The sequence below is a fragment of the Streptopelia decaocto genome (genome assembly GCF_964273445.1).
Source record: "Streptopelia decaocto genome assembly, chromosome: 4".
NCBI lineage: Eukaryota > Metazoa > Chordata > Aves > Columbiformes > Columbidae > Streptopelia > Streptopelia decaocto.
The window spans coordinates 21,172,663-21,185,593 of record NC_138658.1 but is presented as its reverse complement, the minus strand read 5'-3'; positions in this window follow the sequence as shown (position 1 = coordinate 21,185,593).

The following is a 12,931-nucleotide window of genomic DNA, read 5'->3' as shown; positions in this document are numbered from 1 at the left end:
TTGTGCTATAGAATTAAAGTGAAAGAGGAATCTTTAAAATAAGACAAAAAGCAAGCAAAAAAACCCCCTTAAACTCCAAATAAACAAACAAACTTACAATCATAAATGATGCACCTGCATGGGGAAAACTGGCACACAGAATATAGAAAGCAGAACAATATTGGTTTCTAGCACCACCTAATAAGTGTCTAGAACAGACATTAGGAATCTTTCTGTCCAGAAGTTCGTATTTTTATCTAATTGCTTTCCAAATGAGGTCCATGATTAGAAAATAATTGTATGTTCCAACAGTAACCCCATCTCAATACACCATTATATTATGTTGCAAGAAGCACTTCTTCGCCCCTGCTCAGTGGCAGTTAAGCATTAATTTGTTCTCTGAAAACTAGTGTTTAGCACATAGAAATAAAATTGAGAAAGAATTGGTGTGACTCTCACCTTCAGGATCATTTACTTCTTTTGGCCAGAAGGGGAAGCTAGTACTATGCATTTTTGCCATGCAGCTTGGATGTACTCTGAACACAAAGGAATTCAGTATTACTTCATCATCACAATCATAAATCTACGCTGTTCATCCACGCCAGACTTTTAATGACCTGAGGAACTTAAACACGTTTATTCAAAGTCCATTTAACAGGCTTCAGAATGTAAAATATAAAAGTCACACCTCTGCCAGCATGAATTCCATCTCAGTTTTGTTTTGGAGAGTTACAGAAGAGCGGCAGCAAGTGGCTGTAACCCTCTTTAGGAGTTCTTTACAGTGAGTTTATGGTCCTTTTACAGTGAGTTTCTGACTCTCCAGCAGAATTTTGCTGTTGCGCTCTCTACAGTTTCTGCAATAAGTCAACAATCTCCATTTAACATTGGGGTTATGTAGGAACATCATGTTTCCCATATAAACCAGAAACAAAATACAAAGCATAAATTTTAACCAGTAGTTCTATTTCCATGTTAAGACACCTATTCAGAATATCAGTGTGGGGAACAAACCAAAAACTTCATATGAAAGGTATGAAGAGTTGCCTTGTAGCATAAATCAATGTTGAAGGGCATTATATTTTATTGTTGAGAATGAAGAGGAGAGATCTGCAGTATTCACCTCAGACAACTCACAGTCATCAGCACCCTTCATCCTTTTTCAGACCAGATTCAGCTGTGCTTATTTGATGTTTTGCAGTTTTAGTATAGAAGGAGACAGACTGAATGACCAAGAATTTTCTTTCTGATCAACTGATCTTCTGATCTATTTCTGCTTCTTAGCATTAAACAACTGGCTGTTTATCTGATTAAAGCTAATCGATCAGCCCTGTTAGATAGCCTTTCTCACAGTGCTGTGAGAAGAAACACCAACAGTCAGACTGCAAAAGCTGTATCTAGTTCTTTCCAAACTTTCTAGTCTTGTATCTGTTTACGTGTCCCTAATCTGGCCTAAACTCAGACTTTCTGCCCATTTTGGAAAGGCTAGCAGCCATACCAGCTTCTAAGAGTGCTCCAGTTTTCAACTCTCTGCTCAGTGGAAGAAGGCAATTAAAATCTTCAGTAGATGAAACATGCAAAAATGAAGAGAGGAACACTCAAATAAAAGGTTGTGTTACATACATATATATACAGAACACTCCTTGTCCTTGTTTGCTGCTTGTTCCAGGATAATATATCCCTAGTGCTATGTCCTTCTCATGTAACAAGACTAATAAGAGAACCTGATAAGCAGATGCCAAGTCCTGCAGTGAGGATTTTGGTCTCTAATAGTGGAGGTCTGACAGAGGCCTTACATCTCAAAAATTACCTAAAATTATGAGATAAGCAAAAATTTATAGTACTGCATTAAAAGCATTCAAGAAGGCCTCCTTTGTTAAGTGTCTCTTCCCCACCACCATCCCTTTCTGCTGTTCACTTTTTGTACCTACTTATCCTAAAAGAAGAGGGAATGAGTGGAGACTCAAAGGATTTGAACAGCAGAGTTACTTGGGGAATGAGAAGTTTCTTGAGGGGAAAGGATTTTGTCTTTAAACAAGTTTCTATCATTTTATACCAAATGCTGGGCAGGCTATAGAGATCTTTTGTTGAACTGCAACATCTTCAACAAAAAAAGAAGAAAGAAAAGAAAGAAAATCAGAGTTCAAATTAGAGCTCTCAGCTCTTAAGCCAAATTTCAGAATGACACATCAATCACATTTCAGCTTTTCTGTGGTACTGTTCAACTGAATGAAAAGCAAGCAGTCATTCAAATCCTCATTTATTTTAGGTGATATTCCAGAAAAACAGCATTTAATGAGTTAAAGGCTCATGATCTGTCCATCTAATTGTGGAAAGCACAAAAATTCTGATGTCATCTCCTTAGAATGAACCCATATTTATAACTGAGCCTCTGACAAGAATAAAAATGGCATCCACAATCTGTTTCAATGACACCATTTGTATCATTTCCGATTACAACAGTAACATTTCTCCAAGTCATTAGTGCTCTGCCATTGTAGCTGTCACCACTTCTCCAACCTTGCTGCTCTGAGTGAAGACTCTGGGTAGGTTCTTCTTTGGAATATTGATAAGCCTCAAGAAAAGCTCTTTTCCAGATGTTCTCACATGAGGCATTTGTACTCCTGCCATTCTCTATGAAAGTTAAATGCTGTTAGCAGAACACCCTCTCCAGGAGAAGGTGAGGTTTGTCACTAGGATACCTGTGCAAATGGCTACTTTTTTTAGCTGTAACTCCACTTCAACTACATAGGCATATGGAACAAAGAGAAGAGGGGAAAAATATTCTTGCCTGCTTTATATTAAAAATGTATGTCTTGATAGGCAGGAAAATATAGTCAAGTGACAAAGGAATCCTCAACATCAGCATTTCTGACAGAATTCAGTTCTGAAATGTTCAGACAAGGCCCTAAACACTCGGTCATAGCACAGAGCAGGAAAGCATCCAAGAAAGCATCAAGAACACCTGTGCTATTCCCAACATGCATTTTTCTAACCTGTTATTGACAATCTCCAATGACTAAGTCTGCAAAACCTTTCCAGGTAACTTGTTACAGTATTTTACTACCTTTACTCACAGGTTCTGCCCTTCACCCTCAGTATTAAACTAAATTTTATTCTCTGCAATTTAAGCCTGCTATTTCTTGTCCTGTCCCTCATGAAGCAGTGAAATGGAATTGAACTCTTCCTCCTCAGAGTAGCTTTCTATGCATGTTTCAAGACCTCCAGGTTTATCGCAAAAATGTCAGTACAAGACATATAGGCCAACTAGAACCACTAGGCATGCTATTTCCCATCTAGTCCCTATAATTCACACAGTTGTTTATTCTCTTTGCAGTACAGGATATCACATTTGTCCCTATTGTTACCCATCTCAGTATCTCAAGGGTTTTCCGAGTCAATGCAAACAAAATGAAAGCTGGCCTCCTTTATTTCTCACTTTTCTGGTCTTTGCTACAAATAAAAACCCCCAACAACAACAAAATAACGCCCCTCACAAAAAAAAAAAAAAAACCCACACCAAAAAAAGCCCAAAAACAACCCCAAACCAGTCAACCAACCCCCCCAAAAAATCCAACGAGCTATTCTCCCTTCTCCCTTTCCCCAAATTTCTACTTGCTTTTAACATCAGAAATTGTCCTGATTTTTTTCCAATAAATCTGTGTGGCATATATTTTATCATCTTCAGATCACAGAAACTGCAAAAGTTCACTAGCAAAAGCTCTTATTTCACAGGACAAGGACATTCCAGCAGTCTATATAAAATTAACAGGGCAGACCACAAAGATAACGGAACGTTTAAACAGTTAAATCTGGTTTGGTTTTGTTAATATAGCATTACATGCCGATACAAGTGGTGGAATAAGGTCCTTAACCATAAAATACAAAATCCCCGATCTCTTCAGTTAAGAGCAGAGACAGAGGCCACTGACCAGAACCTTCAAACACTTACAACTAAGTAAGTACAGCCCTGATCTGATATTGTTTAACAAGCAGGGCAGAACTGTATCTGGAGGGGGGAGGAAATAAAACCAAAACCAGAACCCATCAAACTTCTTTTATATGTCACAAATTCATTTCTCTGACCTTTTCAGTTAATTTTAAATCATATTTATTTACCGTTATATTTTAGAACAAAACTTTTCACAAATAAGTTTAGTAACACAGTGAGCATAGTGAACTCTGATAGGCACTTTCCTCAATTGATTCTCCCACCATGCACACAAACACTCCTAGATGACTTAATGATGACTGCAGCATCTCAGAAGCCCAGACAACAGGGCAGCAAGTATTTTAGTGGAGGTTATTACTGAAAAGCTTATGGTTGGCCTTTCTGGAAGAAGCCTACAAGTACAGTCCTAATGCTAGTTATCTAATCCCATTCTTTCTTAATTCTTACATTCTAAATAGTGAAGACCACATATCAAAGTCTGACCTGTAAAAGAAAAGTCCTTTTGTTTCTAGTGATGGAAAAGTTGACAGCACATGCATTTTTCTGTTGAAAAAGGGGAGGGCTGGGGGAAGAGAAATTTTGCCTGCCTTCTTCACTTTAATGCAACAGTTGAAGGGCTCCCCTCCCCTTTAAAAACCAAAAAGTGACTCTCAGATGTTTGTTGGATAAATATTTCAACACTTATTTTAAAAAGAATAGAAAATACTTGTGTGTCCCCCCCCATTTCTAAACAGTTTTAGTTTAAAAAGGTATCAGAGAAAGTGAGTCAAAAAAGCAAGCACAAAAAAGTTTCATCCAAGGGAATAATCTTTACTGATTAGCTTAATTAATCTTTCCTGAAGACTAATTTGGACATTCCCCACAACCAGTTTCCAGGGGATACAAATTTAATATTTTGGATCAATTATGAGTGTAAGGGTCCTGGAATTAGGCCAAGTTTTTCCTCCTCTCGTTGCTCATTGTCACAAGAGCCTTGCGAAAGCATCGCAAGATGATTAAAGCATGAGGATTCCCAGTTTAACAGGATGGAACTTTGCTGTATTTCTAGCAGGGTGACGTTACTAAAGGCAAGTGTGAGACTATACTTTGTATAAAATAAATAAATGCATACATAACGACAAAACAAACAAAAAAAACAAAAAAACCACCCCACAACCTGGCTAGGTGCTCACCCTACTGAAAAGGCTTGGAAACCACAGGCTGGAAATGCTGTTGCAAAATGCAATTCTGTGCTGCATTAAGAGAATTGTTACAAGAACAAAATGAATTCGTCATTGCACCTTCCTCAGGTCTCCACTCAACAGCTTCTAAGTGCTGGTGAGGCCCCAATTAGACAGACCACAGCAATTGGTTTCAGGCACCTGACTAAAAGAGACGTAAGCAAACTGAAACCGAGAGGAACACTTCATCAAGTACATTTGAAAGTGAAGAAAAGCAAAGACTTTAAAAAAATGAGGTTTTTGACGAGAATTGGAAAAGTAGGAGAAGGAGTGGGAACATACCTTTCTTCACAGGCATGAGGCATTATGAAGATGCCAGGGAACGATTTGCTGCATCACCATCAAAAGCAGACTAAAAAGTAACCACTTTAATTTGTAGAAAGGCAAATCTAAACCAAATCATAGAAGAAACTTTTTCACTACAAAGATGATTAGGAAGTGAAACAGGGTACACAGGGAGAGTGCGAAATACCTTCTCTACTTGAATTTTCCCTAATTCCTACACAAAATCCTTCTGCCCATACCACATACCAGCTGAAAGCCAGCCTGCTACCTGACAGGGTTTTATTACACTTTTGCACATGCATGACATGCAGGGGGCTCAAATATACTTCAGATGCAGCATTCCTAAAATAATTTCTCTCAAATCTTTTTGCACCTGAAGTGCTGTTTTGTTTAAGGTTTTTTTGGTGTTTTTTGTTTTTAAAGTATTTTTCCTTCCCTCATAGCCCTCAGACTTTTACACTGATCTTTTCAGAGTCAGAAATTCTTATTTCCTCTGAAGAACACAGCATCTGTTCCACTATGAGATCTCCCCCTGTTGCTGGGTCAGATTTAGCCAGAAGAAAACCACACTGATTAAGTCCCTCCAAATTTTCCCCCCTCCCCAAAAATCAGGACTATAATTTCACACTTCTTCATCCAGCTTTCCAGGAAAGGAGAAAAAAACCAAACCAAACCCAAACCCACAACACAAAACCCCCACACAGAACACATGCCACCAAAAGACCACAACAAAACCATAAGAGACAATCTTTTAAGCACATTTGATAAGACAAAATAAAGTGATGCACCCCAAGCTGGGTCCTGTCGTTAATATTGTATATTTCCAAATTGTTGTACCACATGAATATTACTTCCAATCTAGCCTGGGTTTGATTCTACACACTGTGCATGGTTCATTTTTTCAGACACCATAGTCTCTCAACTTCATTTTCTCAACACTTACTCCATTATCACTTTGAGAGGTGCTATGGTGTATCTAAAGAGTATAAGCACCTGTGAAGCAAAAGAACTCCAGCACATGAAGATGTGGGCTCTGTCCACATCTGTCCACTGTCCCTCTGCTGGGCCAGTTAGTAGCTAATTTAGTAGGTATTGATACTATAAAAATGGGACCAAGCTCCATTTTTCAGGTACAGTAAATCAGCAAAAACAGACCGCTCACAACAGATGCTGACAGAACACAGCGCCAGGCACAGTCAGCTCCTACAAACATCGCAGGCCCATTTGTTTGGCTGTTATCCTCAAACCTGTGCTGCTTTGAAAAGCGACTAAAGGGTGCAACTGCCACACACGACAAACTCACATTGAGCAAAGTAAATCACTGTTTTCTATTCCCACTTGTGCCTTAAAAAACAGGGTCTTACAGAATTGGGCTTCTCTAAATGCAGGGATTTTAAAATTTAATTCCAATTGCAGAATTTGTACTTTAGTAGTGAACTAGGAATGTCAAGTTAGCCATGTCAGACTTGCAGTCTGCAAGCTACACCCCTAACAACCCACAAACAATAAATGGAATACTAAAAAACAAGAAAAACACCCAACAACAAAATAAACACACCACCAAACCCAAACAAACACCCACCCCCCCAAACCCTGAAGTGTTTGTTTTTTTCCAGGTATACATTAAATACCTTTCTCATGCTATCAGACATAACTCATACCTTACTTTCGTTCATTGGCCAGCCCTTCTCCTATGTTTTCAAAACCTCTGTAAGAGCTCAGAAGAAGAAGGGTCTTGGATAGAGGGAGCAGGCTGTAAGGAATGAGAAGTAGGTACTTCACAAGGAGCGTTCTGGTTCCACCTTTGAAAAACCAAAACCAGACACAAATTATAATTCACATCAATACATGTGAAAATACAGAAATTGAGAGTGCCTAATTATTCTATATGTCTAAAGAGGACATCACCAGTTTATTGTTACATTACACGGTATTCTTTTTCAGGAAATTAAGCCAGCTTTTACTGACATACTAGCCAGCACTTAAAACTATATCGTATTCCATCCCTGACAACCACGTCTTTAATAATGACAACATACCATCAAATACAGCCCAAGTACACCACCTCACTGTTTTTTGCTGCTTTATTGTCATCAGAAACTTCAGATGATCAAAGAAACCTCAAACTGCTTCTAGTGCTGCAGGCCCAGCCCAGTTCCTGTGTAAATACAAACCTTTGCGCTTGCAGGCTTTCACCCACAACTGCTCTATGTAATGCATTTGTGTCTCAGATCAGTTTTAGAAAGACTTAAATGTGTAAGGCAACATGTGGTATCTATGCATTCATCCAGCATGTGGAAGCCAGTTACAATCATGTTTTCCAAACTTGTGTGGCACTGAAAGGTTGCTATATGGAAATGACTAACGGAATTATTTGGATTAGGCCTTCAGCTACACTCTGTTCCCTACAAGGGCTGTTTCCTATTTACATGACAGGCATGTCACATTTCTCAGGCACGCCATACACAGTTGTAGAAATAATGGAGTTTGACTGGGCTTCTTGTATACACCACCTGTGTGAGGCCAATTGTGTTTCCAATGCAAGGGAAACACAAGAGCTGACCAGAGCATGGAGAAAAACAAAGGGAAGGCCACATACTCCACACACGCTTTCATCCACCTTACTTCTGAAGGAAAAACAGCACAAGAGCACCCAGACAGCTCTGAAACAACACTGAAAATAAACACCACACATAATGAGATCACTCATACTGTGGTCAGGGGATCCTTTCCCCCAACTCTAGTCAAACATGATGCCTCCATGCATGTCCTGCTGCGAAGTTCCAAGTCTGACCAACATGTCCAATTGAGGGGGGCAGGAGGGATTCTGGGAGGGAAATGTCAGGCCACTACACTAAATTTACCTCTGAAAGAAAGAGGATCAGGAAATCAATTGCTATTGTGTAGCCCTAATCCTAACAGCCCAGCCTGCACCAATTATAAAAAAAAGTTTGCCAGGTTCAATGAACCCTCCCTTACCACTATATGCACATCTTTTTTGTTTTGTTTCTGTTGATTACTCACAATATGGGCTAATCTGGTGCTTGTTTGGTGCTAACAGATCCCATGAGCCAGAACAGGTGGCCCCTTACTGAAGGTATGCTCTGCAAAATTGGGCTCCTCAAACATGAGGCTCCTAGCTCAAGGTAACTGCTGAAATTGCCACACATACCCAGGTCAACATTGAGACATCCCACTGCCTCTCTAGGGAATGTTTTTAAGATTCCTGTTTTAATATTTTGATTATAAGAATGCAAACAGCTGCTTTCTATCAATGTGACCTCTTCAAATTAAGTCCTACTGCTGTATTTGTTCAAATTTGCTCCTGTGACTTGTGGAAATCACAGGAACACTTCGGACAATTACATGATTCCTGAAAGACCAAGAGCAATACAGTGTGTCAGAAAACAGACTGGCTACAATGCCCAGAATGCATTCTAAATTAATGCCAAATCCATTGCTACCACTAGAGGCATGAAGAAACCCCAGACCCAAATTAACAGCTACCCCATGAAAGAGTATTTACAAAGTTACTCTCCTGGCACAAGATAAAAATCCAACTCCTGGAACCGCAAGTCTTCAGAGCACGCAGTAGATGCTTTCTGTGTTTCTTTAAAAAACAGCATGGACCAAATCCAACACAGGGATCAAGCCATGTTTGAGGGGTTTGTAAAGCTTGTTTGTAAGTCAAACCATTGCCGACTCATGTTCCAAATGAAACCAAGCTTGGATCCAGTTTTTAAACAGTGCTGTTGCCAGCACTATGGCCTATGGTGATTTTGACTTAAGGAGACTCGTCCACAAGCTAGAAGAAATATCTGATGGGACAGCAGCCACCTTCCAGTCTCCACATATGCATCTGAAAATGCTCAGAATTACCAATCCCAAAACCATCAACAGAAGGCAGAAGTGAAGGGCTGAGAGATGAGACAGACCATGCCCTCCTGCCAAGAACCAAGTGCTCTGGGACAAAACTTAGTAAGTCTTAACTGCAGCACTATACACATCAGGTCTTGTTCTCCTGCTTGTAGTACTAAGTTTGACTCTAAACTAAAAGAAACAAACTCTTTGATCAACGAAAGCTTGTTTGGCATGTGCAGTGTGCCCACTATAATACAATTCTAGCTCATTTTACATTTACTACAATACAGAGTTGTAAGTGGCAGGGTTTTATCACTGCTATGAGAGACCCCAAGTCCTGTTTAAAATCTGAAGAACATGAGGGTGCTCACTTCTACAAAACTGACCTACAGTGGCCTCCTCTGAGCTTTACTGATTTTAAGTCTCAGATGAGCTGGCAGGATCACAAAGAGATGACATAGATTTTTCAACTCATACCAAGTAAAAACTATACCCACCTTGTTCATTCACTGCAATAGACCTGCTCATCTTTGTACTCACATCAAGCCTACATAATAATCTTACTGGAGTTACTTTTGTGTAACAGGCTTAATCAGGAGGCCACCTCTCCATTGCAATTCCTTATTGAAAACCAATTCACCACACACCCTGTCAGATGCTGCAGCTGTAGAGATCATCATCTCCCACAGCTGGGATGAATGACACAGGAGCCACCATGTCAGCCACTCCAACCAAACTGAACAAAAGTGGGAAATTTGAGCCCTCTGCCTCAGCAGTTCACAGCACATGAATACACGTGGCCAAAACGGTGGCACTTTGCTGCACCACACAGATGTGTGACCTGAGGTGGCACAGGAACAGGCATGGCACCTCACAAGGATAACAGACCTTGGGAACAAGGACCACTTCAGCCAGACCACACGTATCAGCGGCCTCTGAGAATGAGAGCCAGGTCCCACCTACACAGCAGCTTAATTTGTCCCCCTCTGAGCAAGTCACCAAGGCAAGCAGGGAGTATGGGAGCTTTGCTCTACAAACACACAATTTATTTATTCTGGAGCCTTGTGGGAGAGAAAGATTATGAGAACAAGCACAAGGCTTGTTTGTGAAGCTGAAGGCAGCAGTCAGGGAACACAACCACTAAATACAAAGCCTGAGCACCCTGGCTCAGAATTTCTATAGTTTCAGTCAGATGCAAGCTAAGTGACAAACTAACATAGAGAGAAGGCAAACTTAATAACTGTAAAAAACTTTAAAACAATAATCTCAAGAGAAAGTAAAATCCAATAGCATCATTCTGTCTCACTTTGCTGTCCTCCTCCAAAAAGCACTTGAGACTGCAGGGGTTGAAAAAGTGGTACTTGTGAAGCATGTATATCTCTATGGTTTGCTTCCAGCACCTAAAGCAACCCATAATTTTTTAGCTGCCTTTGACAAGCACACTGCAGCAGGTTTTTGTCTGACTGAAACAAACACTGTTCAACAGGTATGAAAAAAAAAAAAATCAGAAAGAAAGCTATTTGCAAAGAGTTGAAAAAAATAAGGAAAGACATTAAAAATATAGGAGTCAGGGAGGGAGCTTAGGGAACAAAGAAGAAAGAGTGCCCCCTAAAATGATAACACAAGGGTGTCTCTCCTCATTGAACTGTTTAAGTCAAGGACAAAAGGGGACAGAGTAAAATAAGAGCCATTTTCACTTCTCTCCTGCACAGAATTACAAATGTATTTGAAGAAAATGAACTGTGAGATGATGTGCACAAAAAAATATATTGCTCTACCATGACTGGTGATGGTAGAGTTATGGTGTATATTTAGGCACGCATCCAGAAAAAGGTGACTGCCAGTTCACGATTATGAATCATGAATCTCAAGAACAGAATAAGAGGCTACAGTGTGCTGAACAGAACAAACCAGCAGCAATTAATAAAAGAGACCATCAAAACACAGCTAACTTCCAAGATGTCAATCAAAGGCTTAAAGTGTGGCAAGGCAAAGGAAAAAAATCAAGAAGACAGGCACACCAAAGAAATGGTATATAAATTTCAGACATCTCTGCATTGATTTATTGTTTTCAAATGATGATAGCTACAGAATTGCATTCTTTGAGGCTAGAAAAGCCAACCCCAGTTGCGAAAACACAGCTACAGTAGAAAGATAAGTGATTTAGTAAGGCAATTACTTTATCTAACGAGACAGCAATATCAGCTTAGTGAGCATTAGGTGGTCAGATCCATGTGTCTCTGATACAGGATATATTAAAACATTAACTATTACTCTCTGTCCCTTTGTAAAACCACACAAGTAGCCATGACTACCTCTCTTAGCTTTCATCGAGTATTGTAAAGGTGTATCAGAGATTTTTAAGTGGTTAAAAAGTCATCTTCACCTGAGAATTATTTTCTTTCCAGCACTTAAAAGCCAAAACACATTCAGCTCCACAGAAGTATTTGTCTCCACATTTTCTGCTGTTTACTGCTTTTCCTCAGTTCTTTTTCTAAAACAGTTATCCATATCTTACTGGTTTCTCTTAACACAGCCCATCTTGGCTTTTAAACACAGAAGACACAACTTCTTCAAGGTTAACTCTGTTGTTCTGACGATTAGACCCAGGAAACTCTGGGGAAACAAAACCAGAGAGGGTTTGGTTTTCTCTCCATCAGGGACTCACCTGGGTGCAGAGTTGACACTGTAGGCTCTGAGTTTAGCTCTGTTTTGTGAGAAGTTAGCAAGAACTTCTTTTGCTGTTGTCTTGTCCTGCGCCATTTGCAGCATTCTGACTCCAGCTATCCAGACTGGGGCAAATTAGTAAGAAAAGTTCTCCAAATGCTCCAAAAAGTCTTCACAAGAGCCTCAGGCTAGCAGTTGCCTCCCCCCAAGCAACTAGCCTCTGTCCTACCTCCTATTTTTCTGGCTAATTATGTCAGGTGTTACTCCAATCCAGTCAGCTTAACTAAATAAGTGCAGCTGGGATACTCAGTGCCATCACATGAAGGTACACTTTTTCCTTACACCTAATGTCTCCTCACCACAAACAAAAAGCTGGATAATAGATAAAGAAAATCCTATGTACACTGCACTTCAATAGTATCAACAACATAGAAAAATGCACAACAGGAAGGAATTTACAAAAAAATGGGACCCTGCAGAAGTATTACCATTCAAAGTTCCTACGACACTGTAGAAATAGTATTTTCTGAGTTTAATCCCTGTTTAGGAAAAACAGAGAAGAAATACAAACCAAAACATACAAGAAACTAACGTTCAAAACCAGTCACGATGAATCTTTTCTTACTCCAAAGCTATTTCCAAGTTTACCAAAACTTGCACAGGATCATCCAGGTATAAAAACATCCACATCGAAACACTGTTAAGACTTGCATGATTGATGGTTACAGCACTGATTAAAAAAAGTTACTACCTCAGTGCTGTATTCCAACAAAAGGAAGGAAACTGGTTGGGAACAGCTGGGAGTTAATGTAGCAGAGGCCAAAGATGGAAAAAACAGAGACAGTGGCTGAACAGCAAACAGCATTCTTTCTCTTTTTTTATAATCTTTAAGTTTTACTTATTTTTAGGACTTACATTTGTGCTATGACTGCTTCCTTATGAAAAATAGTTGTTAAACTGGATTTAAAAA